The following is an 8,116-nucleotide window of genomic DNA, read 5'->3' as shown; positions in this document are numbered from 1 at the left end:
ATATGTAGGGTATGAAAGCCAGAAGATAACAAATTTATAATCAAAATGTCAATTTTTAGAGAGCATATAAACAAAACTAAATTGGAATTTGAAAAAATAAATTATTAAAAAATACATAAAAAATAAAATAAAATATATAATCATTTTATATATATTTCTGTTCAATTTTATAAAAAAAAAAAACTTTGTTGAAAATAAAAAAAAAATAAAATAATGAAAATATAATAATGAGAATGTTACATTTTACAGGGTATAAATAAAAATAATAAAAAAGCTTTTTAATCATTTTAAAGTAAACAATTTATAAAAATTTTTGTTGTATTTTAATTTTATTTTATAGGGCATACAAACAATTGATTTTCAAATACTCCCTTAGAAAAACTAAATATCACAAAATTACAGCTCAATTTACACCCTGTAAATCAACTGTTCAACTGGCATATTGGCAGCCCCACTCAACCCCCAATTTACAGGGTATTGGTAAATAAATCTTACATCATTAGTCTGCCTATTTTCTTTTAGTAATATTATCAATGGCTATATGGCCTACACTTGGCCCAACTAACCTAATACCCTGTCCACATATCAAGTGGCCTCTCTTTGTGATTCTCACGGGGCATGCGCAGGCCCAGGCTGTGCCAGTGCCCCAGTGCCACGAGTTGCATGCACCGAAACGAGACGTGTGACTCCGAAAAACTGTAAAGGAGGAATGTTGGCAGCAGCAGGAGCAGCAGCAGCAGCAGCAGCAGGAGCTGGAAGCAGCATCACATTCAGATTCATAATTTGCCACAATCAGTTGAAGGCAGCACGCCAAAGGCAACGCACGCTAACTCTTACGTCTCGCTTTACGTTACTAACGGTAGATTACGTTTCGACAGTGCTTACGTTTTCGTGTTCGTGTTCGTTTGTGTGTGTGTGTGTGTGCATGTGTGTGTGTGAGGTAAACGCATTAGCCATTAGGCGAGCGTGGTTAGCTTTAGGCCACGTTAATTGCGCACCTATCCCTTACACCCAAATACGCCCCCTCCCCCACTCCCGGTTCTGCCGCCCACACAATTAGCCAGACAATGAATTGGCTGTAAAGCCGCTTAGTATATTATTCATCTATAAATTATTATCGCTTAATGCCAATTGACAGCTGAGCCAGCATAAATAATAAATTACAAAAAAATAAGATAAATAAAAAATCAAAGTAAAAATATATATTAAAAATCCAGTTTTGCAGCGCTCAGAGCACTCCAGCAGCTCTGGCAGGTTCTTATCGTCAGCCTCAGGACGACGAAACAAAAAATGAAGCAATAAGAGACAATTCCCTGAAGCCGCTTGCTGGGGGATTCCCGCTTGGGGAACTCTTGTCAGTCCGTTTCAATTTATCAGCAAAAATATCTTAAAAAACATTCAGCCGAACATTATTAAAAATATATCAGCAAAAAGATTTAAGCCTTTAGTGGCTTTTTTTACATGCTCTGATTTTTCTGCTAAAGTGAAAGATTTCGTTAGCTAGACTAACTATTTGAATTAATGTAATTTAATATTGAAATAATTTTTTTTTTTTTTTTTTTTTTTTGGTTAATTATTTAAAGAAAAGTATACTAAATTGTATGACAATACTAGAAGTATTTTAAATAATATACTTAAGAAATCTTAAACAATTCTTCAGAAACAATAAAAATACAGTTGATTAAATAAAATTTTTCTTAAAATCTTAAAAATAAAATTTATTTTATTAATTTATTAATCTGTTTCTTTTTTTTTTTTAAAGAAACTCAATTAAAAAAAAAAAAAAATTTGTAAAGTATATGAAAACAGTCCAATTTGTGTTCAACTGAAACCTAAGAATATTTTATCAAAATATATCAATTGACCATTTTATAATTAAAAAAAAAATTTTGTTAAATAGAAGGAAAATCCAAAATAAAATTCTGCTGGAAATTTTTCTTTTAAAAAGAGTATTTTTTTTAATTTAAAAAAAAAAATCACTAATGATAATAACTGGTAAAAAAAAAAAAAAAACAAAAAAAAATTCTGCTGGAAATTTTTATTTAAAAAGAATATTTTTTTAATTTAAAAAAAAGTAATTGATGATTATAATTGGTAATAATAAAAAAATATATATATATATTGATTTAAAAAAACTTTAATTATATGGAAACGTATAGAGCAATCTAACAATCTCTACTAGTATAATCATCTATTATATATATCTGATATATTATATATATATATATATATATATATATATATATATATATATATATATATATATATATATATATATATATATATATATATATATACTATATATATATCTATATATATATATATATATATATATATCTATATATATATATATATATATATCTATATATCTGATATATTAAATATATATTTTTAAGCAGATGTTTACTACGTTCTATCTACAATTTATTTGTTGGATAAAAGTTTTGATGAAAATATCAGCAGGTTATGCTCAACGTCTATTTAGGTTTCGTTACTCTCAGTAATTCCTTGTGATATATCCCATAAACTAGCTTAAAGAAGTGTTTATTTTATGATATCAGTTAAATCAGCTTTCATTCAAATCCAGTCAAGCAGTAAATATGCGTTTGTTCTTGAAGAGCTGAATATAATAGACTTGGAGCGGACTTAAATAGGGCATTACTGTATATAAAAAAAAAAAATATATATATATATAGTTAGTCACATTGTATGCAAGTCTTTTGCTTTGTTTTTTTGCCTTTGCAGTCTGTTGGTCGCGTTTCACGTTTTAATATTATCCCTTTTTGCATTTATGAAATATTCAACGTTTATACGCATTCGTGAGCTGCTCTCCCTCTCTGTCTCTCTCTCTCTCTCTCTCTCTCTCCCTGTCTGCGTCTCTATCGTCACAAATCTCTGCTCTTGCTGTTGCCACTCCGACTCGCACTCTTCCAGCTGCTTGTTGAGGTCCTTGGCGACTGGCGGGCAGCTTTGATGTTGTTGCTGTGGAGCTTAGCCTCAATGCCAAGAGCGTGTGTATATATTGACAATGTGGCCAGGCAGATACAATGTACACACACTCGCACACACACACATAGCTGTCTGGCTGCCTGATTATCTGTGCCAAAAAAAAATAAGACAGCAACAAAATTGGCGCTGCAGCACGAGGCTAAAGTCAAATCGAGCTGCCAGCCAGATCCCGATTCCATCTCCAACTGCGGACTCCGAGCCAAAGTCATGTTTATATAATGGCGCGCAGAGCAACTATTAACTGCGACTGCGACTGCGAGTCGCTGACTGCGTGCTGTTCCGGCTTCGCTCTCCCTCCCTCCCCGCTCCCCACTCCCCCCACTCACACAGTGTTTGTTATTTATTGTAATGCCGCAACAGTCATAACACGCCCCCTTTTTATATACAGCCCGCAGCCCACAGCAGTTTTTCCATCTTGGCGCAACCGCAGCTGCCATTAGATTTAATAAAGCAGCAACTGGAAAAGGAGTCAGACGATATCAGTTAGCTGCTCAGTTACGTTCGTAATTATCCAACTGTCTGTCAGAGATGAGCCACTCTTGGCCCGCCTTGACCCACCCTTTCCGCTGCTCATCCACTCCAATGACACCAGCTGAAAATGTCACTTGTCGCTCAGTTTCCACTTGGATGAAATGCTATTCAAATTGAAGACACTGCGTAAATCAGCATGAGAACTTGAGCAAGGCGAGTGAGGTGCTCAAGAGCTGAACTGAGAAGTAACTACTTTAGTATGAGGAATGGTATAATATGCTAAGAGAGAATATATATTATATTATGTTTACTTGTAGAGTGACATTCTAATATTTTAGCTGTTGAAATTATATTAAATTAGCTAAAGTATGTGTGAAAATTTCCTAGAATGTATCCAAAAGCTGCTAAAAGCGGAAATTCAACCAGTTCAATGAAGTTTTGATTTACATAATGCCCTTAAGTAGTTTTAACGAATTGAATTGAATTGAAGATTGGTAAAAATTATTAAGATAACTAAGGAAAGTGCTTTAGAAAGCTGATTAACTTTAATATGTAGTAGATGATATTTGCTTTGAAGCTTCTCAAAACGAAGCTGATTGAATGCAAAAGCTCATTAAAGCTCAGTCGCTTACAAGCATTGCAAAAGCTTTGCACAAGTAATTTAAAAGCTTCACAAACGCCTTGCAAAAGCTTTATACTATGTACTAATATGAAAGCTTTACTAGTCTAGTATGTAAAGCACATTAAAATACGAGTTGATTAAAAATATCTTATACATGGGAAAACTCCCAACATCAACCCAAGCAACTAGCAAAGCTCATTAAAACTGCATTGTATATAAAGAGAACTTAATGCAATCTAGGCTCTTAAGCTCAAGGCACACCTAACTAACTATTAACTTGGCTACAGGTAGTTAAGCTTCGTCTCCCTCTTCTTCTACTGCTACTGCTGCTGCTGCTACTACTGCTGCTGCTGCTGCTACTACTTAGCTGGATTAATCCAATTAGGCTCAGCTAAATGACAATAGATCTTCATTAGCAGCTGGCACAAATGCGCCTAATGAAAAGTGCATAAAAAGAATCGCGTAGAATTTACGCCGTTAAACCAAAATGAGAATTGAGCTCAGCTGTCGCATAGATGTTCATTATGCTTATTATCACACCTGTATTGCCCTCTCTCTCTGTCCCTCACACACACACACACACACACACACACACACACACACACGCACACGCACAGCGATTGTCAAGCAAATTTTGGTCCAGTTCCAATGCAAAGCGAGAAACGATAAGCAAAAGACAATTCAAAGCAGCTAAAGGAGCTGTCGCTGCAAAGAAGAGCAAGGACAGCCGTAAAACGACAACAACAACAACAATAATAATAACAACAACAACAACAACATCAACGTCGAGCACGACGACGAGGACATTAACTTCATTTACGTCTCGCCACAGTTGAAATAAACGACTTTACGACACTGGCGGATTTGCTAAAAAGTAAGTTGAGCCACGCCCCCAGGCCATGACAGCCGCCCCTTGGCAATCGCCAAATGGCACTTGGCCAAGCGATTTCTTTGCCGCATTTCTTACATTTTCGTTTCATTCTTTTTTCCTCCCCCCCTCTTCTTTTATACCTTTACTTTTACTTGCTTTCACCTGCCACAGGCTGCTGTTCATTAACGGCAGTTGTAGGTGGGCGGGGCGGATGGCTTGCTGAATGATGTTAAAAAGCAACGCCAGCTGCCAGCTGCCAGAAGCAGCAACAACAACAACAACAACTTGAAACGAAGTCTACTCAGCGACTTCCGGAACGCGACGCCATTCACGTTGACCGTTGCGCCGGATGTGCCCAGAGTTTAGGTGTGCGTGTGCGTGTGAGTGTGTGTGTGTGTTAATGCGTGGGCATTTGACTTTGAGTTCGAGTTGAGCGAATTCCACAAATTCGCTTTGTTGTTGGCCATAAATGCTTGACATTATTGCAATTTGCTGTGCGTTAGCCCAACTATGCAGCTTACAATTTCTTCATTCTCTTTCTATTCTTCACTTTGTTGTCCTCCTTTGCTCTGCTGGCAGATGCAAAAGAAAAACTGAACAAACTCAATTAACAAGTCATGCTGAAGTCAAGAGATTGAAATCGAACTAGTTTACAGATTATTTAGCCATTGATAAGCGGATTATAGCCAACTGATTGAGCGTGTAACTAGTTGATAATTGTTGCAGCAATCGATTCACAGTTCAATTGTAATTTGTCAAAGGGAAATTGAATGTTTGATTTATTGACAGATTCGCATGTCAACCCATTAAACATTGAACAGAAATTTCAATGAAGCGTGAATATTTAAATATCAAACAATTTATATAAGGAAATTGTATGGCTTTATAAAATTTCAGTAGCTATTTTTATAAATCCCCTTTTCTGTTGTCTTTCCAAATAAAGGTAATTGTTAGTACTTTTTCTCTATATTCCCTTATTTGAAATTGGGAAATTAACTGTTTAATTCCCTTCTAGCATTGGGGAGTCAAGCAATTTAAAAATTGAGGAAATTATTAGTACTTTTTACCAATATTCCCTAATTCGTAATTAACCCTTTAATTCCCTGGGGAATTAAGAGCTTAAAAATTTCCCAGCTCAAGCCTCAATAGCCATGTAAAGGGAATTGATTCTCTTCAATTCACTATTTCCACTCAATCTCTTATAGGATACTATATTCTCTTATTTTTATATCCCAACAGAGCATAGTTATTAAGCTCCAATTTTATGGCATATCAACTGTTTTGGTTTCGCTCTGCACGCTTTAATCCCGCTGTTTGGCCATGCAACATTACTCATGCGCTCGCCCGCAGTGCTGATAACACAGCGAAAAACCAAAAACGAACAAAAAATATAGAACGCTTTGCTGGCATTTGCGTTGCATACTTTGCGGCTGCGCTGTAAGCGAAACCGAATGCACAAAATGCATTTTAGCCCGTTCGCCTGGCAAATTGCCGCGGGCACACACAAATCACGCAACACCCGCACAGCACACGCACACACACACAGCAGCAGCAGCAGCAGCTGGTGCATAAACATGCGGGGCAACAACTACTACTACTACAGCTGCTGCTGCTGCTCCTGCTACTCCTGCTACTCCAGCTCCTGCTGCTGCTCCTGTGGCTGCTACTCTTGCGGCATTTGGCATTAAAGCAGCTTTGGGCTGCGCAAAATAGAAATATTAAAAGCTGCTACCTGTCTGCCACATGCCACATGCCGCATGCCACATGCGCGCACCGTCACTGTGTGACCATGCAACCGACAACAAACATGTCACACAAATATGTGCCACATTCCACCTATGTATCTCCACTTGCCAACCACCCACCCACCCACCTCTCTCTCTCACCTCACATAATCGCCACACATCTCTCCTCCCTCCTGCTTGCCCCGAAAGGATTTACGCTCTGCAACAGCAGCGCTTTTTATGTTATGACAATGACAATGCCACACACACACACATACAGAGGAGATAGACACAAATTTATGCTGGGCCTGGCTCAATGCGCATTAGACAATAACAATTATGCCCTGTAGTGGACGAAATTTGTATGTCCAGAGTATTTATGCTAATATCCCTAGAACTCCATGGACAACATAAAGTTTCTAAAGAGCCAGACTCTGCATGCTGTAAGGTTTCATGATTTTTGAATGAGGAATTCAAATTATTTGCTGTATTATATATGTAGAATTATATTATAGAATAATACTTTTAGAGCAAATAGTTTAAAAGTTATATTATTATATATTAAGTATTATTATATTATAGTCTAATTCTTAAAGACCAAAAATATATATTTAAAGCTCTGCTGAGCTCTGCCAAACTCTTATACAAATAAACCAGTCAAAAAATGCCCATTTCTTATAAAAAAGAACCAGTTGGAACGGTCAAGCTCTTATAAGAAATGAACCAGTCGTAAGACTGTCTTATAGAAATGAACCAGTCAGGACTGTCAAGCTCTTATAACAAAAGAACCGGTCGTAAAATTCTAATAGAAATGAACCAGTCAGGACTGTCAAGCTCTTATAAGAAAAGAACCAGTCGTAAGTTTCTTATAGAAGTGAACCAGTCAGGACTGTCAAGCTCACATGCAGATGAACCAGTCAGAAATGTCTAAAATTGAGTTAGCTAATATCAAATAAAATCATATTATTATCACATATCAAATTCCAGCAACAGTTATTGCCCATATACCCTATATATATAAATTTTTACCTCTATTTTACCACCCCGCCCAACTCGAATGAGCATCACAGAAAAACCACAATCCCGCCACTGAAGCTGCAGCAGCAAAAATTTGTTGTCAACTTGCGGACGGGCAACATTTGAAATGTGTTTGCATTAAATAGAAGCCACGGCAAAAATAAAATATAAAATTATGTTGATTTTATTTGAAGCGCGCACAGCTCAAGACGAGACGAGACGAAACGAGTCGAGCTGAGTTGAGTTGAAAAAAAAGGGAATTATATACATATACGTATATAAGTATAATATATATGCTTGTTTATGGCAACTTGTAAAGAAACTTACGCTTCAAGGATGCTTCAAATTATGTTGCTCCTTCAACAGCGTTTTCTTCAGAAGTACATACAAATATACATATAT

General features: G+C 36.4%; 1 protein-coding gene across 2 annotated transcripts in view; it reads left to right on the top strand.

The window, feature by feature from the left end:
• The first annotated feature begins 754 nt into the window (after positions 1 to 754).
• The window catches only part of LOC108653939 (uncharacterized), a 42,007-nt gene continuing 34,645 nt past the window's right edge, over positions 755 to 8,116 (top strand). Inside the window, exons 1-2 of one of the 2 annotated variants that reach the window (XM_089261332.1) lie at positions 755 to 859; positions 4,720 to 4,976. The gene's annotated coding sequence lies outside the window, so the exon portion shown is untranslated. Of the gene's footprint in view, positions 860 to 4,719; positions 4,977 to 8,116 lie in introns of those variants that run through there. The other variant, XM_018104896.3, reaches the window with a different exon arrangement.

Source organism: Drosophila navojoa, chromosome 5, assembly GCF_054131105.1.
Source record: "Drosophila navojoa isolate 15081-1374.11 chromosome 5, UAZ_NAV_1.0, whole genome shotgun sequence".
Taxonomy (NCBI): Eukaryota; Metazoa; Arthropoda; class Insecta; order Diptera; family Drosophilidae; genus Drosophila; species Drosophila navojoa.
Note: the sequence above shows the minus strand (reverse complement) of the source record. Positions and strands in the feature narration are given on the sequence as shown.